Genomic DNA, 18507 nt, shown 5'->3' with positions numbered 1-18507 from the left:
AAAAACAATTGAAACTATCAACAAAACTAGGAGTTGGTTCTTTGAAAAGGTCAACAAAATCGATACTCCACTAGCAAAACTCACAAAAGAAAAAAGAGAGAAGACGCAAATAATCTGAATAAGAGATGAATCAGGTAACATCACAACAGACCCAACTAAAATAAAAAAGCAGTTCATCTTTTGATTTCCTGAATGATGGTACCAAGAGTGTTGATTGTGGAGCCAAACTGTTAACAACCTCAATCTCTTCTGCATCTATCATGATGCTTCCAATTAGCCCAGTGGTGAGAATTTTTGTCTTCATGATATTGAGCTTCAATCTATATTGAGGACTACAGTCCTTGACCTTCTGCAGCAAGTGCTTCAGGCACTCCTCAGTTTCCACAAGCAATTTTGTGCCAGATTCTTTGTGGAAGAAAGATGAGTCTTAATCCCTCATGTAGTTTACAGCCTCTGAAAACCCAGTGAAGGGTCAACTATGAGTTAGTTCTGACTTGATGGCATTGAGTTGAGTTGTTGAGTCATAAAATCAATGCTGAACCTTCTAAAATAAGATTAATACATTTTATGTGCTTTTACTCAAATAATAAGGCCTATACTTATAATAATTCATAAAACTGTATTTATTTTTATTATTTTTCAAAAACTCCAGATAATGTGTTCAGTTTTCTGATTAACTTTAAACTCATGTTGTCAATTACTAAATCAAATTAATAGATCGTAAGTGATATCACCTTGAGTCTCTTTAATAATTTAGGAGAAAAATGTGTATTCTTTCTATTATTAAAAAAATTTTATCCAGAGAAGTCATCTTTCATGATCTTAAGTAATAGTTTATTATTTTTCTGTGTTTAAGAACAATGCGTATTACTGTTACATATATGCTTGGAATATGTAATTATTATTTCGGTTGAGTTTTTAAATGGTATGTTAATTTGTATATTTAGATAATTTAGATTATTTGGCAACAAGAGTGGCATCAGCTTCGTAAACAACATGCTTCCAGAAAATCTATGACTTTTGAGAAATGACGATAGTTAGAGAAAGGCTTCAGGCCTTTTATTCTTAGGATTGCTATGAGTTTTGTGTGTTTTGTTATAGTACTTACTCATTTCTAAAAATATTTTTAATCAGCTACTTTCCACATTCTCTAGAAATAGTTTTCTGTTAAAAATGTGTGTGACTAACTGGTAGATATATCTGAAAAGACTATAATTTGATTTCCTTTGTAACATATTCTCATTTTTCGAATTTGCAGTATTATAATGAAATGTGCAAGGAGCTGGAGTCAGAAAATGAAAAGGGCCAAACTCACTTAGCATTTCTTAAGCTGAAGGACCTGAAAAACAAATTCAAACCTCGAGTTGCAATACTTAAGGATGCTTTGGGCAGAATATTAAATGATCCAGGAAGCAATAAAAGAAGATAGAAAGAGTATACAGAGTCATTGTACCAAAAGGAATTTGTGGACACAGAAGAATTTCATGAAACAATGTATGAGCAAGAGCCTGTGGTGATGAAGGAGAAAGTTCAAGCTGCTCGGAAAGAATTAGGAAAAAAACAAGGCCCCAGGAAATGATAGCGTACCAGTGGACATATTTCGCCAGATGCTGTCTTATATTTTTGCTTACCAAGTTGTGCCAAGAAATCTGGAGGACAACCACCTGGCCAACTGACTGAAAGAGATCTATATTTGTTCCCATTCCAAAGAAACGTGACCCGACAGAGTGTGGAAATTATTGAACAATATCATTGATATCACATGTAAGCATGGTTCTACTAAAAATTATCTGAAAACAACTGGAACAGCACATCAACAGAGAACTGCCCAAAGTGCAGGGTAGATTTAGAAAAGGCTGTGACATTAGGGATAGTATAGCTAATGTCAGATGGATCTTAGCAGAAAGCAGAGAGTACCAGAAGAATGTCTATCTGTGTTTTATTGACTATGCAAAGACTTTTGACTGTGTGGATCACAACAAACTGTAGTTGACTCTGAGAAGAATGGGAATCCCAGAACACTTGATTGTGCTTATGTGAAACTTATACTTGGACCAGGAGGCAGTTGTCAGAACAGAGCAAGGAAACACTGCATGGTTCAAAATTGGGAAGGGTGTGTATCAAGGATGTGTCCTATCTCCATATCTTTTCAACCTATATGCAGAACAGATTATCCAGGAGGCTGGGTTCAATGAGGAGAAGTGTGGTATCAGGATTGGCGGTAGTCATTGACATTCAGCATTATGCAGATGACACAACCCTGCTTGCTGAAACTGAGAAGGACCTGAAGCACTTGCTGCAGAATGTCAAGGACTGCAGCCTTCAGTATGGATTGAAGCTCAACATCAAGAAAACAAAGATTCTCAATACTGGGCGGATTGGCAGCATCAGGATGGATGATGACGAGATTGAGATTGTTGACAACTTTAGTTTGCTTGGCTCGACAATCAACACTCTTATGACCAGAAGCCAGAAAATTAAAAGAGGAATTGCATTGAGAAAGTCTGCTGTCAGAGACCTCTCCAAGGTACTGAGAAGCAACGATGTCAGTCTGGAGACTAAGGTGCACCTGATAGAGGCCATGGTCTTTGCAATTATTTGCTATGTATCAGAGAGCTTGACAATGGCTAGTGACAATAGGAGAATGGATGCCTTTGAGCTGTGGTTCTGGAGGAGAGTATTGAATATACCATGGACTGCTAGGAGAACAAACAAGTTTGTCCTGGAGAGGGTGAAGCAGGCTGTTCCTAAGAAGCAAGGATTCTGAAGATCCATGTGACATGCTTTGGACATGTTACAAGGCAGGATCAGTCCTTGGAGAGGGACACCATGCTTAGGAGGATGGAGGAACAACACAGGAGAGGAAAACCCTCGATGAGATGGATTGATTCCGTTATGGCGGTAATGGGGATAGACATGTCAGAGTCAATAAGATTAGCAAGGGATAGAGCAGGGTTTAGGGCTATTGTACGTAGGATCACTATGAGTCGCAAGTGATTCGATGGCACATAACAACAACATCATTAAAATAGGGTAGAATTTCAGAAATGACAGTTGTTGGATATTCTTTATTGAAAGAACCATTTTGAGTGGCTAGTTTTCTTGGGTTTTATCATTAGAAACGCCAAACTCAATCTCATTGCTGTCCAGTCATAACTGACTCTTAGTTGATCTTTGATTGCATTTCCAAAGTTATAAATCACACAAAAGAAACTACCTCTTTCTCCTAGGACCTGCTGTTATACTCAGTTAACTGGAGAGGCATGACCTTCATTTTTAGGCCTGATAATTCTATGGGGACGTTCTCTTCCATCTTGTATGTTTGCATCCCTATGGACTATGCTACCAGAGCTTCCTATTTTGTGTTGTATTAAGTCTGATTTATTTTTTAAGAATATACTTCTTTTGGTATTTTATTCATTCCATAGTTTGTAAATATGGCTATGTTACTTTTGTGTTCTTAGTACTAACACATCTGTGTATGTGTCTGCTCATTTCTTGGTGTATGACAAACTGTTTTTTCATTTATTGTTGTATTTCTGTGTCATCAGCTTTCTGCAATACCTTGTTTAATGTTTGTATAACATTGTAGCACATGCATATTTTATTGCTATCTTTGTTCAGTGCTGTCAAGTCAACTTCAACCTTTAGCAACCCTGTGAACAACAGATCTGCACTGTGACCTACCCTGTACCATTTTTTATATGCTCAAGCCCATTGTTACATTCACTGTGACAGTTCATCTTTTTGAGGGTCTTCCTTTCTTCATCTGACCTACTTTTCCAGCATGATGTCCTTATGTCAAATGAAGCTACACCATGCTATCCTTTCAGCAACAGCCTGGTTGCACATCCTCTACCTAGGCACATTCAGTACTCTTCCCTAACACCATACTTCAAAGGCATCAGTTCTTCTGCCATATTTATTCACTGTTCAGGTGTGAGGTGTACAGGTAGCACTGGCAAAACCATGGCTTTGATCAGGCACACCTTAGTCTTTAAAGTAACATTGTTGGTCATGAGCACAATGAAGAGGTCCCTGCCAGTAGATTTACCTAATACAACATGTCTTTTGATTTCTTGACTGCTGCTACAATGAGTGTTGATTGTGGATGCAACTAAGATGAAATAATTGACAACTTCAGTCCTTTCTCCATCTATTGTGATGTTGCCTATTGACCCAGTGGTAAGAATTTTTGTTTTATTTATGTTGAAATGCACTCCATATTAAAAGTTGTAACAGTCTTTAATCTTCTGCGGTAAGTGTTTCAAGTACTCCTCACTTTGGGCAAACAAGATTGTGTCACTTGTATAGCGTAAGTTATTGATGAGTTTTCCTCCAATCCTGATGTTCCATTCTTCTTTATAATACCCAGAGTTTTGATTGATTTGCTCAGGATACAAATTGAATGGGTATGGAGAAAGGATACAACCCTTATGCACACTTTTCATGATTTAAAATTGTGCCATTTTCCCTTGTTTTGTTTGGACAGGAACTTCTTGGTCTATCTGTAAGTTTCACATGAGCACAATTAAGTGTTTGTGATTCTCATTCTTCTCAGTGTTATTCATAATTTGTTATGATCCACCCAGTCAAACACTTTTGTATAGTCAATAAAGCACAAATAAATATCTTTCTAATGTTATCCGCTTTCAGCCAAGATCCATCTGCCAACAGAAATTATATCCCTTGTGCCATATCCTCTTCTGAATGTAGATTGAATTTCTGGCATTTCCCTGTAAATATGCTCTGTTCTAGCCATTTTTTAAAAACGCTCTTCAGAAAAACTTTACTTGCATGTGATATTAATGACCAGTAATTTCCACTTTATATCGGAGCACGTTTTTTGGAAATGAGTGCAAATATGAGTTACTTGGCCTGATAGATGTCTTCCAAATTTCTTAAAACCAAAATGTTAAATTCTGGGAAACAGTAAAAATGTTGTATGAAAATCCTACGTATCTTTTCCTTTTCCTGGCTAGAATAAATCAATGGATGTAGAATAGCAGTTTCTTGCCCTCCTTTTTGTGGAGAGAGGGTGGGGGATAGGAGTGTGTGTATGTGTGAGAGAGAAAGTCCATGTGTACATGCCGACACCCCTGGACAAGCAACCACACTCCCACACTCATGCTTCTCTCTTCACTGAGAAAATAAAATCTTTCCTTCCTTTTCAACTTCAAGCTAACCTCCACTATAACAATTATTAGGTCTGTATGTTCCATGCATGTTACTTATTAAGGATGGCTGGAATATGCTCATTTTTGGCTTCAGCTTCACACTGTTGGCCCCAGCTTTGATTTCTGTTGCCTGAGGTAATGAGGTGCCCTCCTACTAACATTGCTTTCAGAGTACTGAAGAACAACGACATCAGGCTGGAGACTAAGGCTATAGTTTCTGCAGTTATGTGCTGTGCATTGGAGAGTTGGACAGTGAATAAGGATGATAGAGAATTGATGCCTTTGAGCTGTGGTGCTAGAGAAGAGTGTTGAATATACCATGGACTGCTAGGAGAACAAACAGGTTTGACCTGGAGAGGGGGAAGCCAGAATGTTCCTTGGAGTCAGGATTCTGAAGCTTCGACTGACATACTTTGGGCATGTTGCAAGGAGGGACTGGTCCTTGGAGAGGAACATCATGCTTGGCGGACTGGAGAGACGGCGCAGGAGAGGAAGACCCTTGATGAGATAGATCGATTCTGTTAGTGGAGTGGTGGGAATGAGTGTGTCTGAGATGGCGAGGTTGGCACAGGATAGAATGGCGTTTAGGGCTCTTGTACGTAGGGTTGCTATGAGTCGCAAGCGACTCAGTGTCACATAACAACAACATCATCCACAATAGTGGACTTTTAAAATGTTAATAAGGTTTTCAGGGTTATAAATCTTTATATAAGTGGACTTTCACAACTTTCTTAGTAGGAAACAGCACTGATGTTGGCTTCAAAACTGCTGATCTTTCCTTTAGGAGCTAATAATTTAACCATTTCACCCCCAAGGCACCCCTTTTATTGCTTTGGATCATCTTATTTCCTTCAATTGTCCTTATGATGAAATCTCAAATCCTTTTATATAATACACAGGGTCCTTTGTGGTTGACCCCTTGCCCTCTGTATACTCTAGCTTTTTGTGCCACTTCTTCTATAGTATAGTCAGACTAAATTTTTCTTTCTGTTCCTTGAACATGCCTTGCTTTCTCCGCTCCTAGTAAGTTTCAAGAAATTGTGCTTTTCTTATTTGCATGTGTCCCTATACTTTGTTTTCCTTCTCAGAACTTCAGGGTCTGTTGAAAGTTCGCTTCCTAAGACAGATCTTCCTTGAATTTTGCAAATACCCTTTCCCCTTGCCTACCTACTTTTATGCTTCATAACATCTATACTTTTATTGTTTATTAATTTTATTTTTGTGAAAATAAAATCTATATATTTGAAATAAAATTATCTTTTAATTTTATTTTTTACATTTGTCTACATTTTTTTATTGTCATTTGAGTGAAAATTTGCAAACCAAATTAATTTTTCATAATAATTTCTTTTTGTAACATTAATTAGAAATCTCCAAAACATGATCATCTTTCTCCCATTTCAACCCTGTAATTATCATTTTCATTAATATTTATTCATATTGAATGTCTGCCTACATATGTGCTATTGATTGTATTTCTTGCATGTCTGTGACTTTCCTTTTCTTAGTGGTATTGTGATGAATATCCCATCATTGTTTATTGCCTTCCCTTTTCAGCCATCTTATTGTGCAACTATTACCTATTTGCTACTGTTTATACAACTTTTCCTGCCTTCCTGTCCCTGGTAACCAAGAATGATTCTTTCTGTGGGTCAGCCTGCCTTTAGCTTTTTATAATAGTGATATTATACAATTTTTGAACTTTTGTGAATAATATCTTCTTGATTTATCCATGTTAGCCAATGTTCCCCAACCTTTTTCTCTTTTCTAAGTGTTGCATAATACTCCATTATGTGAATGATGAACTCTTAGGTTGGTTCCAACTCTTTGTTATTCTAAGTAATGTGGGAATAAATATGGGTGTGCGTGTAGCTGTTCGTTTAACAGTTCTTAATTGTAATTATTTTTAATGATTGGATAATCCCCTCCATGCTGAAAGAAACTTTGTTTATTCTGCTATTTCTTTAGTGCTAAGCCTTATTTGGCACATGCGAGGCATTCAGTATGAGTCCCTTAGTGGTACAGACGCTTGAATACTAATTAAAAGTTTGGTAGCTCAAATTTACCCAGAAGTGCTTTGGAAAAAAAAAAATCTGTCAATCCATTTCTGAAAGGTCACATACTTGAAAACTCAAATGAGCACAAACAACAGCAATTGATCTGAAAACAAACTCTTGATCAAATATGAAAGTTTTAAGCCAATTTTTTTTTATTTCAAATATGTGCATTCTAGTTTGGAGAAGGTTTCCCTCCCCCCCATGCATATTAGGAAACATCTTTCTTCTGTGATGAATTTTTTTTTCTGTGATGAATTTATCAAGAACCTTCCCTTTTCTTTCCTTTTCTGCCATTTCTGTATTTTCCTTTTCTTAATTGTCCTATTTTTTTAGACCCAAGATTTGATCTTTAATTGCATCCAGACTATTTTTGATACTTTCTTTAAGCTACTGATGTTTTTTGATACTTTCTTTAAGCTACTGATGTTTTTTTATTATAGTCATAGGTTTCCTTCTCATTTGAAACATCAACTTGGTACATTCTTCTGCTAACTTATATAATGCTGACTTGTTTTTAAATAGTCTGTTTCTAAGCTTTTTATGTACATTTCTAATGTGCTCTAATCTCTGTGCTCTAACTAGTTAATCTAGTGCTATTACAACCCAAATATTGTAAGTGGACTCTTTAACAAAAATTTCTTTTCTCATGGTTTAGGAGGCTGTCATGACATCTGCCTTCAAGGTGCTAGCACTAGAGGAGAGAGCACTGGTGGCCTAGTGGTAAGGAGCTGTGATGCAATCCCAAAGAAACATGATTCACATCCACCAGCTGCTCTGTTGGAGAAAGATGGGCAATTGAATGCAATTATCTGTGCAATTAAACTGCCTCTGAAAACCTGCAGGAGGGCCAGCTATGGGGCAGTTCTGAGTCCACAGTACTCAACAATAGTAGCACCATAACAGTGCTTTCTCTATTGGTTCTGGATTAAGGTCTTTGTCTCTTCTAGGCTTCTGCTCCTAGGCAAATTTCTAGCGGTTTAGCTTGTGTCCTCTTCTGTTTCTGCTGTGTTTAGTTGTTTTATATTTCAAAAGGCTATGGCTAGGGGAGCTCTGGTGGCCTAGTGGCAAGAAGCTACACTGCAATCCCAGAGATGCATGGTTCGAATCCACCAGATGCTCTGCCGGGAAAAGGAGGGACAATCTCCTCCTGTACCAGTCAGATCTGATTTGATGGTACAAAGACACACATACACACGTACACAAAATAATAATAATAAAAAAATCTTAAAAAGTTATGGCTTAATATAGTGTATAAAGAAGAATGTGGGGTCAGCATCAGAGGAAGACTTATCAACAGCCCATGTGTTATGCAGATGACACAACCTTGCTTGCTGAAGGTGAAAAGGACTTGAAATACAGAAAATAAAAGACTACAACCTTGAATATGGGTTATGTGTCAACATTAAGATGACAAAAATCCTCACCATCAGTCTGATAAGCAACGTCATCATGGATGGAGAAAAAATTGAAGTCAACGATTTCATCTTGATTCCAGCACTCAGGAGATCAAGAGGCATAATGCATTGGGCAAGTCTTCTATAAGGGACCTTAAATTACTGAGAAGCAAGGATGTCAGTTTGAAGACGAAGGTGTGCTTGATACAGGCCATGGTCTTTTCAATCACCTGCTTTTCCTCTGAGAGCTGGATAGTGAATAACTGAGTAAGAATTGATGCCTTTCAGCTGTGATGTTGGAAGAAAATAGTAGATGTCCTGTGGACAGCCAAAGGAACAAACAGATATGTCTTGAAGAAAGTGCAACATGAGTGTTCCTTAGAGGTAAGGATGAGCTTCGTCTCACATGCTTGGAGTATGTTGCTAGGAAAGGCTATTCCATGCTTAGAAAGGTGGATGACTGGCAAAAGATAGAAAAATCCACGATGAGATGGATTGATATTGATACAGTGACTGCTGCAGTGAACTCAAGTATGTCAGAGGCATTGAAGATGGCACAGGATTGGACAGGGTTCACAGTTCTTCTTTAGATCACTGTGAGTTGTACTAGAAGTTACCTAACACCACCAGTCCTTCATTAGCATGACAAAGGCATCCCTTATCAAAGGAGATTAACACCACAAGTATAGAAGTTAGGATTTACACCACATATTTTAGGAGTCATAATCAAATCCATGATATTTTACTTTTCTTATAAATACACTTGTTTTCTACTTTCTCTTGTTGATATGTTTTGGGTTTTTTCCCCCTCAGTTTGAGAGTTAGGCAATTTATTTTTATTTACATTATACTTTTGTTGTTTTATTTCCAAAACTCAGCACAACATCTCATTGTTATTGATATAGGCCAAACACGTAGCTGACCCTTCTGAAAGTTTTCAGAGGCTATACATCACATGAAAGAAGATTGCCCATCTTTCTCCAGAGGAGCAGCTGGTGAGACTGCCTGCCTTTGGATTGGCAGAGCAATTCCTTAAGCACTAGGCCACCAGAGCCCCCTTTCTCAAAGCTAAGAAATAACTATTGAAAACCCAAACAAACCATGAGGTCAATGTTTTTTAGCTTTTCTTATCAGCTACTTTATGTTTTTGGATTTTTCTTTTTTGTCCTAATTTAAATGACTGGTAATTGGAAAGCAAAATTAGGCATTCCATCTCTGACCTCATTTCTATCACTCAGTCCATACTTTCTGACTCTATTCCTTCCTCATTGTTTCCAACTTTTGCATTCCATTTATCATTAATTAATACATCTTGATTGCATATTTGGTCAATTTTGGACCACAAAAGTTGGTAGAGATGCTGAAGTGCAAGGAAGAAATGAAGTAAAAGAGCTTATGAGACGATCTCAAAGGATAGCTAGAGAAGACAAAACAAAGTATTAAAATTTCAAAGACATGGAGTTAAAAAGCCAAATAGTAAGAACACACTTAGCATCTTTTACAGCATAAAGAACTGAAGAAAACAACAATTCAAGCTTCAAGTTGCAATAATGAAGGATTCCATGACAGCATATTCCATAGGGTCCTGCTCTACTAACCAAAAGGCTGCGTAACTCTTATAGTATAAACCCACTAACTATTTGAATAGCTAGCTATTCTTCAGGAGAAGTATGGATAGTACTTGATGGAAGGTTATTGTGAGTGAAAACTGACTCGAGGCAATGAGTCTTGAGTTTGAGCTTAATGTATTGAATGTCATAGGAAATATCAAGGAAGATAGTAGAACTATACAGACTTGCTGTACTGAAAAGATTTGGTTGACAATAAATATTTCAGGAAGTAGCATATAATCCAAACCCAGTGGTACTGAAGGAAGAAGTCCATGCCTCACTAAGGATGTTTGCAAAAGATAAGGCTCTGGGAATTGACAGAATACCAGTTCAGGTGTTTCAGCAAACAGTTGCAGCTTTTGATGCACTCACTTGTCTATGCCAAGAAATTCTGAAGACAGCTACTTGGCTAAATGAATAGATTTATACTTGTTCCCATATTTTTAAAAGATGATCCAGCAAAATGTGGAAATTATCAAACAGTATAATTAATATTGCGTGCATGTTATAGCTTGATAAAGATTATTTAAAAATAGCTGGAGTAATACATTGGCAAAGAACTCCCAGAATTTCAGGGTTAATTCAGAAGGATCTTGAAAATGGAGCCAGTGTATTTCTTTGAAGCTTGGGTGGTGAGACTTGGGTTCACATACTTTATACTTTAGGCATCTGAAGAAGGGAATAGTCCTTGGAAAAGGATATTGTGCTTGGAAAAGTAGAGAATTATCGAAGAAGACACTTAATGAGATGGTTTGAAACAGGACTTAAGAAATGATTTTAAATCAGAAGAAATTGTGAGGATGTTCCAGGACCAGACAGTATTTAGTTTTGTTGTGTCACTATGAACAAGATTAAACTGTACAATACCTAACAATAACAAGTCATAAATTCAATAAGGAATTGCTGGGAAAGATTCCTCATGCCTAGAATAGAATGCAAAGAAGAGTTTTGATGTTCCTGTAAATGTCATAATGTTTGGTTATATTTGGATATGCATTAATTTTATTTCCAAAACTCAATACTAAGAATACCAAGGAAGATAGTTGGATGATATTTGGATCCTTGATGAGATAAGTGAATGTCATATAAATGGATAGAAAGTATATAAATAGGATGGCTTTGTTGTTGTTGTTGTTGTTAGGTGAGTTGATTTATTCATTGATTTACCATTTTATTTCTTAAGTACAATGTAAATAAAAATAAACAGTATAACTTCTAATTTTTTTAAGGGAAAAAAGCAAAATAGACCAGTAAGATGAAGGACACAACCAGTGTATTTAAAGAGAACAAATACAGCATTTTGCTAACATGTCCAAAGTACATAAGATGAAGTATCATCATTCTTACTTCTAAGGAGCCTTCTAGCTGTTTCTCTTCCAAGACAGATTGTTTATTTTTCTGTAGCAATTCATATCTCCTTCCCTCTGGGTTTTCCTTCTCCATTGACATTATAAATACTAATTCACATTTCAGATGGAAATTTAAATACCAATCAGATACTGGTAAATATAGGTCAGATGTCTCTGAAAAATTCTTTAAGAATACTTCAACTAAAAAAAAAAAGAATACTTCAACTAGAAATCAGAGGACAACACTCTAGGTACAAACAGCTGGAAATTAAAGACAAATGGCATTGGGAAAGTGCTGTCAGAAACCTGTCAGTGTGGAGACTAAGGTGTTCCTGATTCAGGCTGTGATTTTTGCAACTACCTGCTGGATAGTGACTAGGGATAGGATGGTGTTGTTGTTGTTAGATAGATTTATTTATTCATTGATTCACCATTTTATTTCCTAAGTACAATGTAAATAAAAATGTACAGCAGCTTTCTATCCTTTCTTGAAGGAGGCTGTGAGCTGTGGTGCTGGAGAAAAGTATTGAATATACCATGGACTGCTAGGAGAACAAATAGGTTCATCCTAGAGAGGATGAAACCAGGCTGCTCCTTGGAGGTAAATATTCTGAAGCTTCATCTGATATACTGTGGACATGTTGGAAGGAGGAACCAGTCCTTGGAGAGGGAAATCATGCTTGAGAGAGTGGAGGGACAATGCAAGAGAGGAAGACCCTTGATGAGATGGATTGGTTCAGTGACTGGGGTAATGGAGGTAGGTGTATCAGAGACAGTAAGATTGGCACAGGATAGAGCAGCATATAGATCTATTGTACATAGGATCACTATGAGTCACAAGCGACCCGATGGCACATAACAACAACAACATTCTGAAATACCAGAGCATGTATAGTTTATCTCTTTATTTGCTCTGTGACACACAAAACTAAGTACTCAATTTATGTTGGCAGTTTAAACCCATTCAGAGGTACCTCAGAAGATAGCCTAGTGATCATTTTCTGAAAGGTCTCTTCTACATGCAGTCACCTTGGCTTGAAATCAACTTGATAACAAGCAACAATAATAGTTTAGAGGTATGATTCTATGTTGGTAGGATATTTTCTCCTCAATAATATGCTTCCTCATTTACTACTTTCAGAACATGAGTTGTTTTCTGCTCTGGTCAACGACCTAAAGGTAAATGCAGAAACCAAGAGAACATACCTAGATGTAGTTAGTAAGATGGTAGACTTTGATATCTGGTTGGATCTTGTCCGCTGCAAAATACATTTCAGATATGGGCAACCCTTGGGTCAACTCTCTTTGTAAGTGTAAAATCTATTAGTAATTCACTTCTGTTGTTGTTTGTGTATACTTTCAAGTCAGAACCAACCCATAGCACATCCTCCTCTGGGTTTTCACAGGTAGTTTAATTGCACAGGAAGAAATTGCCTTTCTTTCTCGCTTGGAGCAGCTGGTGGATTTGAACTGCATTCCTTTGATATTGCAGTGCAACAATGCCCCATACAAAGATTGTTGTTATTGTTGCCGAGTGCTTTTGAGTTGACTATGATTCATAGTGGCTTTATGAACAACAGATCTGAATAGTGTCCTATCTTGTGTCATCTTCACAGTCTCTGATACACTCAAGTCTATTGCTCCAGTCACTGTATTCATTCACCTAGTTGAGGGTCATCCTCCCTTTCACCATCCCACCACCTTTCCAAGCATGATATCCCTCCACAAGGGGTAACCTCTCCTGGTCTAAAGTGTGTGAAATGACACTTCATCATCTTTGTATCCAAAGAGCATTCTAGCTACACCTTCAACAAGAGATATCTATTCTTTTGGCATTCTACGGGATGTTCAGGACTCTTCTCCAATTCCATAGTTCCAAGATGTCAATTCTGCTGGATACATAGATATTCACGAAGATGCACACATCTTAATTCCCAGAATCTGAGACTATATTCCCTTGCATGGCAAAAAGGACTTTGCAGATATAATTAATTTAAAAAGATATAGGAAAATTATCCTGCAATTACAATGGTAGGTAGAATGTAGTAATAATAAATTCTTTATTATTTATTTTATTATATTTTAACAATAATCATCTTTTTAAGATGGATCAAGAGGTTCAAGAGGTTCGGAATCAGAGAAGTATAAGCAAAGATCCAAGAGGTGAGAAAATGGTATACTGCAGGCTTTTAATAAAGCAACAAACTAGTCAGTGCAAATACCCTCTAGAAGCCAGAAAAAGAGAAAGAAATACAGTAATCTCTAGAGCCTCCAAAAAAGAGAAGCAGTCCTACTTTGATTTTAGCCATATAAAATAGATAGCAGATTTCTGACCTCCCTTAACTGTAGTATAATTTACATGTAACTGTGTAAATTATTTGTGGCTACCTGTTACAGCAGCAATAGGAAACTAATACCACTAGCAAAGCATTTATGACATTAATAACATTAATGCTCTTCTGTGTGCATCTTGTCTCCAGAAAGCAATCAACTTAATATTATCATCACAGATTTGCATGTTGTCCATTTATTTTATGACTAAAGAAGCAAAATCAAGCCAAAATAAAATGCAATAAAGCATCTAAAAATGTTACAGGAAAGTCTCTACACTATCTACACTTAAAGGATTCAGAAGTTATAGCTACATTATGACATAGGACAGTTTGCAAGATCTTCCTATCGTTGTGCTGCTTTAGAACATCCTTTTTTTGCTTTTCCTATCTTGGCATAGAATTTCTTACAATTCCCCTCTTCCAGCTGAGCCTTGCAATCTTAAAATTGACAGCACATTTACACTGCTGATAATTTTGTGGGGTTTTTTTCCATTTAGAAAACACATCAAAGCATACACACTAATGACTTTCTGTCTTAACAGAAAATAAATCAATTTCTGGAAAACCAGGAGATTATAAGAGCTTACAACTAACATTTAAGAGTGGCAAAAAGCCTTTGAAAAAGTCAAAACAGAAACAAACATGAAATCTTGCAAGCAAGAAAACCACAGAATGGAAGTAAATAGTCATTTTAAATTATAGACAAGATTAAAACCACTCTCTCTCTTTTGCTCTCACTCTCTCATTATCTCTCTCTCACTCACTATCACACACACACACACACACACACACACACACACACACTCTCTCTCTCTCACACTTCTTTTCTCTGTGCTTTGAGGACAGAACATATAAATAATCATGAATTCTACCCCCAAAGCAAGATTGTTAGTTCAGCTTACATTAATTTATAAAAACTCTACCTGTAATTAAGTAAGCAGGACAATCCAGCATCTCTTAAACTAGAAAATAATTAATATGCTTGAAAGGGGAAGGGCTCAGTGAAAGAGAGAAAGACACCCTCCTTTCCCCCATCAAGGTGGATTGACAGGGTGAATATAGCAATGGGCTCAAGTATATCAGTCATAATAAGGATTGCACAGGATAGGATGGCATTCAGATTTATTGTTCATAGAGTCACTATGAATTGTACTCAAGTGGATAGCACCTAACACCACCACCAACACCATTAATGTAAGTGTTTACATATGAAGCCAATGCTAAAATTTCTTACAGGGGAATCTCATTATAATGATAGAGAAGTGGGCACAGCTCCTATTAAGACTTGCAAGTAAGTCTTCAGTGTCTGGGTTTTTGCTGCACAGGAACATTGATTATTACAGATGCATATACATTGCAATAACACAGAACTAACTACAAGAAATTTTAGAGGAAATCATTGAAGCATACAAAAAATGCTCTAGATTGTCAAAAAAGTTGGATGATGATAGGAAGGTACAACACGACTCCCTAAAGGGATGCCTAGACTAACTTAAGAAAGAAATGGGATTTCCAGCCTCGGGGAGAGAAGCAGATAGTTGTGTGAGGTAGGGTGGAGGGAGAGAATCTAAAGTAAAAGATACAAACCTGGAATAACAAAGGTTGATATGCTGCCAAAAACTATAGAAGATCACTAACCAAAGACACTACAGGAGTAGTTTACCATGCAAACTCTTGGGGTCTTCTGTGGTTTGTTTTTGTTGTTGTTTGTTTTAGGTTTTTGGTGTTTTTTTTTTTTGCTTGTCTAGTTGACCTAGAGCAGAATCCTAGCTGTCACAGGCTCCCTACTCCTTAGTATCTGACTCAAGAAGAGGAAAGCAAGTTTGCTATTTCCAAATACCTGAGTTTACTCCTTTTTTCTTTCTCATATTTAAATCCAAATTTTGTCTTTCAAAGATGAAATAAAATAGACACATGTATTGGTTTCTGTTGTACATAGACAAATAAAACTTAACTCTGAACTCATTTCCATCAGTCAAAACACATAGCTGACCCTCTGTTGGATTTCCAAACCTGTTAAGTTGCATGGGAGGAGACTGCCCATCTTTCTCTCTCTGATGGAGCAACTGGTGGATCCAAACCAGCTCAGCCTTTAGAGTAGCAGTGCAACTCCTAGGTCACCAGTGTGCTACTAAATACATCTCCATCTGTTAGTCTAATACCATTGCTCTCAGGTAAGCTCTAACTATGACAATTCTATATGTAACAGAGTAGAATTAGTTTAATTTCTTTGGAAGTCCGTTACCAAGCCCTTCTAAGGCACTTCCAGATGGCTTGGAACCTTTAAACTGAGTACGTTAACCATTTGTAACACTTTTCCCCTCTCTCACTCTTTCAAAAGAATGATGAGGTGAGATGGAGAGTTTGGGATGAAGTTTTTTTATGAGTAGATTTGGGTTAAAGCAGGACACACTTCAGTGTGTGAAGAAGATGCTTATAATTATTTTCTTTTGCAGACACCTAACTAAAATAGTCCTTAGTCTACTCATTTTATGTTTAGCTCAAAATGCACAGGATTTACCTTCTTACCAAAACAGTTCTTCACTGCTCTGTAAAGAAATTGCTTTATATTTACAGAAAAATTTCAAAGGTGTTATAAAGATTTTTACATATACTTCCAGTCTCCATAATTGAGGAGAAAGATATAGCAGTTGGCTTTAAGAAAGATTTAAAGCTTTAGAAACCCTATGGGGCATGTAATCTGTCCTGTAGTGTCACTCTAAGTCTGAATCAACCTGATGGCAGTGGCATATTTTTGCTGCTTTCTCCCTGCTATTGACATATTAGTGTAAGAAGAGCTGCCAGCCCGAAGGCATGCAGTTCAAATTGACTGGCTGATCTGCAGGAGAAAGATGGGAAGTCTCCCGGCTGATTTACAGCTTCTGAAGACCCCCTGGAAGGTCAACTATGAGCTAATTCTGACTCAAAGGCACATATAAGGAGGTCTGGTAGTGTCGTAAGTAACATATCAAGCTGCTAACTGAAAGGTTGACAGTTCTAATCTACTAGCTGCTCCTCAGAAGATGAGCTCTCTCCTCTAATCAATATTTACAGCCTTGGTGATGGAGAGTTGCTATGGGTCAAAACTAACTCAGCAGCATTGAGCTTGAGGCCTGCAACTCTGCATCTTTAAGAAGTTCCTAAAGATTTGGGCCTGTGGGCACTTAGATCTCCACAGCAGCTTCCGTCGTACCACTGAAGGAGAGGAAACTCATGGATGTTAAACTAGGGGAGCTTTCCAGCTGGGTACTGATGTGATAATTAACCCCAAGTGGCATCGCGGGAGCATTCCAGCAAGACTTCTACAGGTACTACAACAGATACGTCAATGTGAAGAAGGGGAGCATTGCTGGGGTGTCCATGGTGCTGGCAGCTTACATGGTGTTCAGCTACTGCCTTTCTTATTAGGAGCTCAAACAAGAACAGTTACGGAAGTACCACTAAGAGGCACCTTCTGCATTCCTGGACGGGGTGCCTTTGCCCTTCGCTTCTTGAAGAACAGCCCTTTGTCAACTAAATTGAGAATTCTATCCAATAAAAGATGACTCTGAAAAAAACAAAAAAGAGTCCCTAAGTTCTACCATCTGCCATCAAAGAAGACTCAAAGGTCTCAAGAACAGGATGAAGTGAAGAAATTCTAAATTGACATAATAGTCTCAGAAAATTGATATAAAAATATTAAAAATGAAATCAAAGAAATACAAAAGTGAAATTTTAAAAATAATTTTTAAAAAACCCAAATGAAACCTACACACCTGCTGCTGTTATTTCTGACTTGCAGTGATTGTCTTGGAGAGAGTTGTACTGCCCCTTGAGACTTCCAGAGCTGTGAGCTAGTGCTAAGGAGTTACAGTGCCAACCCAAAGATATGAAGTTCAAATCCACCAGCTACTTACTATGGGAGAAAGATGAGCAGTCTCCCGTGTGATTTCCTGACTCTGAAAACCCATCTGAAGATCGGCTGAGTTGGTTCTGACTCAATAGTATGCAACAGCAGTAGCAATCTTTAAGAAAGCTTACTGACTCAGTTTTCTATCATGGAGAAATGGGTGGATTTGATCTTTCAGCATTTGGTTATCAGCTGAATACCTTAACTAGAATGCCACTAGAACTCCTAAATGGTGCAAATTAGGTTTGGCACCACATATGTATGCATGCATACACATGATGTACAGGAGGAAGTGCTGTGAAAAAATAAATGAGAGAAAAAAAATGGCAAAATAAGTGCTTAAATGATCAAAGATTCTTCTACAAAATCGTTGACCAAAATGTCCAATAAGAATAGCAGAATAGCATCCAATTTTGATCATGGCAAAGGATGCAGTTGTTCATGGAGCCAATTAGCCATGCACTGCTAACCCCAAAGCTGTGCTTCTCTGGTGGTTCCAACCCACCAGCAACTCACTGGGGGAAAAGATACGCAGTCTCCTCCCATGCCATTAAAAGCCTTCTGGAAACCAGTTAGAGGATCAGATATGAGGCAGTTCTGACTCGATGCAATGAGTTCAAGCATTTTTTGAGTATGTGACAAAGAAGATGGTGAGTAAACTGAAACAATGGTAGCATTTTTAGTTATCTTGTAAGAGT

General features: G+C 37.4%; 1 pseudogene; it reads left to right on the top strand.

The window, feature by feature from the left end:
• Nucleotides 1-17364, top strand: part of LOC102853001 — a 39964-nt pseudogene extending 22600 nt beyond the window's left edge.
• The last annotated feature ends 1143 nt before the right edge of the window (nucleotides 17365-18507 follow it).

This window comes from Elephantulus edwardii, unplaced genomic scaffold (genome assembly GCF_000299155.1).
Source record: "Elephantulus edwardii isolate Elephantulus edwardi_28Jun2011 unplaced genomic scaffold, EleEdw1.0 scaffold00040, whole genome shotgun sequence".
In the NCBI taxonomy this organism is placed as follows: domain Eukaryota; kingdom Metazoa; phylum Chordata; class Mammalia; order Macroscelidea; family Macroscelididae; genus Elephantulus; species Elephantulus edwardii.
This window is presented reverse-complemented; position numbering and strand designations above follow the sequence as displayed.